Raw genomic sequence first — 6,000 nt, 5'->3', positions numbered from 1 at the left:
TGAGCCAACATATATTGCGAACATACTGGCCGACAGATTCAGTGCCAACTTTCCCCCTCTATCTCCTCAAAGGACCAATCACAATACTGGAAGAATGTCAGGCACCCAGCATTACTGCAGCACAGGTTAAAGCTGCATTGTTCAAGGCCAAGAATACAGCTTCCATGGGACCTGGCTGTGGTTTACATGAACTACAAAGTGAACTCACACCACACCTGTGTGCCCAGTTCATTCACAGCCTTACCTCAGGCTTTGTCCCTACAGAATGGTGCACTGCTACAGTCATCCCTCTCCATAAAGAGGGAGCAGCTACAGATCCTGGGAATTATCACTCCATTAGCCTGACGAGTCTGATATGTAAAGCTATGGAGCCCATCATCATGGACCTAATTAACAAGGATATAGGGAATCTCCAAACTGTGGATCCCATGCAATTTGGTTTTGTGAAGGGTAGCTCATGCCTGCTCAACTTGGTTGACTTCTTTGAGTCAGTCACCAGAGCTGTGGATGAGGGCAAGGCAGTTTATACAGCCTACCTCAATCTTGCCAAGGCCTTTGATACATTCCCAACTCAGGAATTATTGGTAGACTCACCAAACTAGTCATCGACCCCTCTATCCCTCGGTGGATTGCAAACTGGCTCACAATTAGAAACCACAGTGTGAAAGTAGCAGACTCCAAGTCAGACTGCCAACCAGACATGAGTGGAGTCCCACAGGAATCAGTCCTGGGTCCTCTCCTGTTTGGCATCTACTTCACAGAAGTCCAGGCCAACACGGAGGGACTCTGGCTGACCATGTTTGCTGATGATTGTGAGCTGGAAGCCATTATTAACTCAAGTGATGTAGACATCCTACAGAAAGGCCTCACTGATACCAATGACTGGTGTCAAAACCATGGCCTTAAGCTTAATGCCTAAAAATGCATTGTCATTCCTTTTGGGAAAAACTCAGTTCCTACTAATTACCCCACTGATGGTAGCCCATTGAACACCGAAGGCATTGTAAGAGATCTGGGGTCACAGGTTGACAGCAACCTCTCCTTCGACCACCACATTGCCACTGTGGTCAGAAAGCCTTTCTATGTGGCACACATAATTACCAAGGGTTTTGCATCCAGGAGGAAAGAGGTCATCATCTCTCTCTACTCTTCCCTCATTAGACCAATCATTGAGTATAATTCCCCATTTACTATGTACTTCACTAAACACCTGCAACAGCTGGAAAGGCCACAAAAGTACCTTACGAAGAGGATCCTAGGCCTTAACCATATGCCTTATATGGACAGACTCAAAAAAACTCCAGATTTTCTCTGCCTCCTATCATCTATTAAGAGGGGATCTCTGTTTGACTTACAAAGCCATGTCTGACCCAGCCCTGTTAGAAATGTTACACCTAAAGAAATCCCAATCCCTCCACAACACATGCTCCAGGGACCACCTCAACCTCATTACCACAATCAACAGAACATGTTGGAGGAACAGGTTCATAACCCAGACACTGCCCATGCTCTGGAATAGACTTCCCATACATGTCAAGCAGAGCACCTCACTGGCCCTTTTCAAGAGAAATCTTGATGAATGGATAGGAAATAGAAAGTTCACCCCAGGGAAAACTCCAGTGGCTCTACTTGACAGAGGCAGTGGGAACTAATGGTGGCATAATGCCAGGGGACTTCTATGGGCTAGGCTTGTGAAGGCTCCAGAGCCATTGGCCTAATACACACCTATGAACCTATTAACTAAGGGAAATGTTTAAGATTAAGATATTTGATGAAACAATTATCAGAATAGCAAAATGAATATATTTAAAGCAAAATGAGTATGTTTAAAGCAAAACAAGTGTGTCTGAGGCAAAATGGGCATGTTTAGAGAAAAATGAGCACAAGGAAAGTACAATGGGCATGAAGAGATTAAATGAGCAAAGCGAATATAATAAGGGCAAAAAGGGCACGTTAAGCGTAACTAAAGCAAGGCAACTGGATGTTTTTTGGCAAAGTGTTGTGTTTTGGCATAACTACAACTTTGTATTGTGTCAAGGGCATAACTAGAGTTATTTGAAGTATCTCAAAGTGTATAAAAGTGCTTACAGTGTGTGCTTATCACTGTGTATGTATTCTGAGGAGTTTATATGTGTGTAAAGTGCAACTATTTCATGAAGTACCAGTCAAAGTATAGCCATTTTGAAAAGTTTCTTGTGTTGGGTGTGTCTGTTCACAAAATGCTGCTATTACAGAGTGTTTCTTGCACTGTAAAGAATTATCTAGCAAGGTACCACTTTTTTGGGAAAATTTCAGTGTGCTGTGTACTGTTTATTCATAAAGTGCAATTACTTCGAAATGTTTCTGAATCTGAACTGAGCTTCTTTTGCACAGTTCATTCACATTTTGCAGTTATTTGAAATGTTTCTTATACTGATGAGGTGATTTCTTGCAGTACAGTAATTTCAAGAATATTACAGTGCCCGAGAGACTTATTGCAAAGTTCAGTTATACAGAGGCTTGTTGTGGTATTGGGCAAAGTTCCAAATACTGGCAGAAATTTCTGGCATATGTGTATGTGTATGTGTTCGTGCATATTTGCAAAACCCTTCACTGGTACGTGTTAATATGGCAGATGGATTTCAAAAGCCCTTACCACTTGTGTTTGATCAGGATATTGCAGAGAATTGGAGAATATTTGAGAAAGAGTACAATATTTTTATACAAGTAGCTTATTCAGACAAAGATGTATGCACCAGGGCATTCATTTTGCTAAATCTAGCTGGGTCAGAGGCCATTGAAAGAGAGCGTTCATTTGTGTATGCACCAGCAGTACATAAGGGAGAGAGTGAAAATCATCATATTGTTATACAGGCTGAATGAAGGGAAGACCCAGAGTGTTTGAAGTGCAAATTCAGGGAAATGTGTAACCCCAAGACAAATATTACATTAGAGAGGCATTTGTTTTACACAAGAGATCAGAAACTAGGGGAAACTTTTGCAGCTTATATTACTGACCTGAGAAACAAAGCTAAAATGTGTTGGTTTGTGACTTAAAAGATGTGTTAATAAAAGACAGGCTCATGTGTGGTATTAATAGTGCTGCTGTGAAAAAGATTTTGCTTCGTGACAATGGTTTAATGTTGAGTAAAGCCATAGATATTTGTCAAATCCATGAAGTTACAGAAAAACATACAAGTATGCTTGCAAGTGACAAAAGCATAGTTTCAACAGGCTCCAAAGCAAATGTAGATTGTATGCAACATGTGGCAAACAGAAGTAGGCCTAAGCACATTGCAGCCACAGCCCCTGCTGGTTCATCAGGGAAACCATGTAGTTTTCCAGTAAGTACTAAGAAAGGAGAATTCTCAGTGCAGTACAAGTGTGAATCAACAAATCCCAAGTCCAGATTTATTGTTAACTGTCACAGTTGTGGTGTCAATCATGAGTCTAAAAGAGAGAAATGCTTAGCATTTGGTCAGCAATGTCACAAGTGTAAAAAATGGAACCATTTTCAAAAATTTTGCAAATCAAGTAAACCCCACACAAATGTAAAGAAGTGTACTCAGAAAAGTAAATTGATCAAGTAGACTGCAACTCTACTTTCAATGTAGATGGTGTATCAGTAATTGGTGAAAGAGTTGATGCAGTAAATTTATTGGCAAAGAGCAAAGTGCTTTGTACTGCCAGATCAATGGTAAATCTACAGAGCTTAAAGTAGACACTGGCCTAAAGTTTAATGTTATATCAGGAGACGCATTTGCTAAAGTGAGAACTAATGAGCAACTCAGTGTGGCCGGTAGTGGAAACTTGTTACTTATGGAGGTGAAGAAATTCAAACCAAAGGCTCAGTAATGCTTTCATGTTATTTGGCTAAGAACTGTTACAGCTTGTTATTCTATGTAGTTCAAAGACCTGTGCAGTCATTACTGGGTCTCAAAGACAGTTTGAAAAGTAATCTTCTTTCTTTTACCAAAGAAGTTCATCATATAAATGCATATCCTAGTTCCAACTTTTTCTGTAGCCATTTTCTCAGAGTATGCTGATGTTTTTGATGACAGGTTGGACAAACTTCCAGTTGTGTATTCCATGAAGTTAGACCCAGAGGTCGCTCCCGTAATCAGACCAGCAAGAAAAGTTCTTATAGCTATGCAGGATAAAGTCAATGCTCAGTTGGATAAAATGGTACAGCAAGGTGTAATTTGTCCAGTTACAGAACCAATTGAATGAGTGTCATCCATGGTACCAGCTCACAAAAAAGGCTCAGACAAAATCAGAATATTTATTGACCCAAGAGATCTGAACAAAGTAAAGAAGAGACTGCATCATCCAATGCATATAGTCGAAGAGGTCTGATACCGAATGCCACTGCTTTATTTCTGTCTTGGATGCAAAAACTTCATTTTGGCAAGTGATGCTTGATTGCAAATCCTCATTATTGACAACTTTCAGTACCCCGTTTGGCTGATACAGATTCCGAAGGATGCCATTTTGAATAAATTCTGCAAGTAAAGTCTTCCAGCATGCAATGGAACAATTTTTTTCAGGTTACTCTTGTGCCATAAAAGTAGATTATTTATTGGTTAGAGGTAATGGTGAGGCAGAGCACTACAGAAACCCAAAGAAAGTTCTAGACAGAGAACGTGAGGTGAACTTAAAGCTCAATCCTCTAAAGTGTAAATTCAGACTACCAGAAGTTACATATGTAGGTAATTTATTTACCAGTACTGGTTTGAGACTCAACCAAACAAGCAGCTATTTTTGAGATATCAGCACTAGATAATATTCAAGCTCTACAGCATTTCCTAGGCATGGTCAATTATTTAGGCAAGTTTATACCAGACTTCAGTGACTTCACAGCACCATTAAGAGAGCTAACATGCAAAAATGTTACTTTGTCTTGGTTAGAACAGCACCAGAAGGCATTAGAAGACCTTAAGCATAAAATTGCCACACCACCTACATTAGGATACTATGATGTTAATAAACCAGTCACTCTTTCCTGTGATGCTTCAAAATTTGGTCTTGGTGCAGTTATTCTGCAGGAAGGCAGACCAGTAGCCAGTGCATCTAGAACACTTACCCAAACTGAAATACACTACGCTCAAATTGAAAAATAACTTTTTCCAATAGTATTTGCATGTTCAAAGCTTCATGACTATCTCTATGGTCGAGCTATTCAGACTGAAACTGATCACTAACCTCTAGTTACTATTCTATGCATTCAGCTCCAGAGAGATTACAAAGAATGATGCTCAAATTGCAAAAATACAACTTCAAAATGGTCTATATAAAAGGCACACTTCTTTATCTGGCTGATACCTTATCCAGATTGCCATTTAATACAACAGAACAACTTGACGCAGAGAATTCTGACTTGGACGTGATGGCAGTGTGTAATTTCTCTACCACTAGACTTGATCAGCTGAGAGATCACACAAAGGCTGATCCAATTTTGCAAAAGCTCAACCACTATATTAATGTTGGATGGCCATCAAAGCAATCTAGTGCACCACATGAAGTGCAAACCTATTTTCCTTATAGAGATGAGATGTTGATGGAAGATGGCATTATTTTCAAAGGTCCTAAAATTGTTGTTCCTGCTTCCTTACAACATGAATATATCCAGATTTTGCATCGTGGTCACCCAGGTTCTGCATCTACTAAGAGAAGGGCAAGAGAACTAGTATTTTGGCCTTCATTACTGAATTACATTGATAAAGTACTTTCTTTTTGTTCAGTATGAAATAGTACTAAACCGCATATGCAAAGAGAACCACTTCAGCTAAGTCAAGTTCCTAAACTACCTTGGTCAGCATTAGCCACTGATATATTCGAGTGGGACAATCAACATTATTTAGTATTGGTGTTTATTCGAACTGGTTTGAGATTGATCTACCACCTAGTCTAACATCCACTATTATTATTACTAAGTTGAAACGTCATTTCTAAGTCCATGGTAGTCCACACAAAGTTATTTCTGACAATGGTACTCAATTTACTAGTCTGTTGTTTCAGAAA

Source organism: Protopterus annectens, chromosome 2.part1 (assembly GCF_019279795.1).
Source record: "Protopterus annectens isolate FY-2018-M chromosome 2.part1, PAN1.0, whole genome shotgun sequence".
In the NCBI taxonomy this organism is placed as follows: Eukaryota; Metazoa; Chordata; order Ceratodontiformes; family Protopteridae; genus Protopterus; species Protopterus annectens.
The sequence above is the reverse complement of the archived record's forward strand: the minus strand, read 5'-3'. Positions refer to the sequence as shown.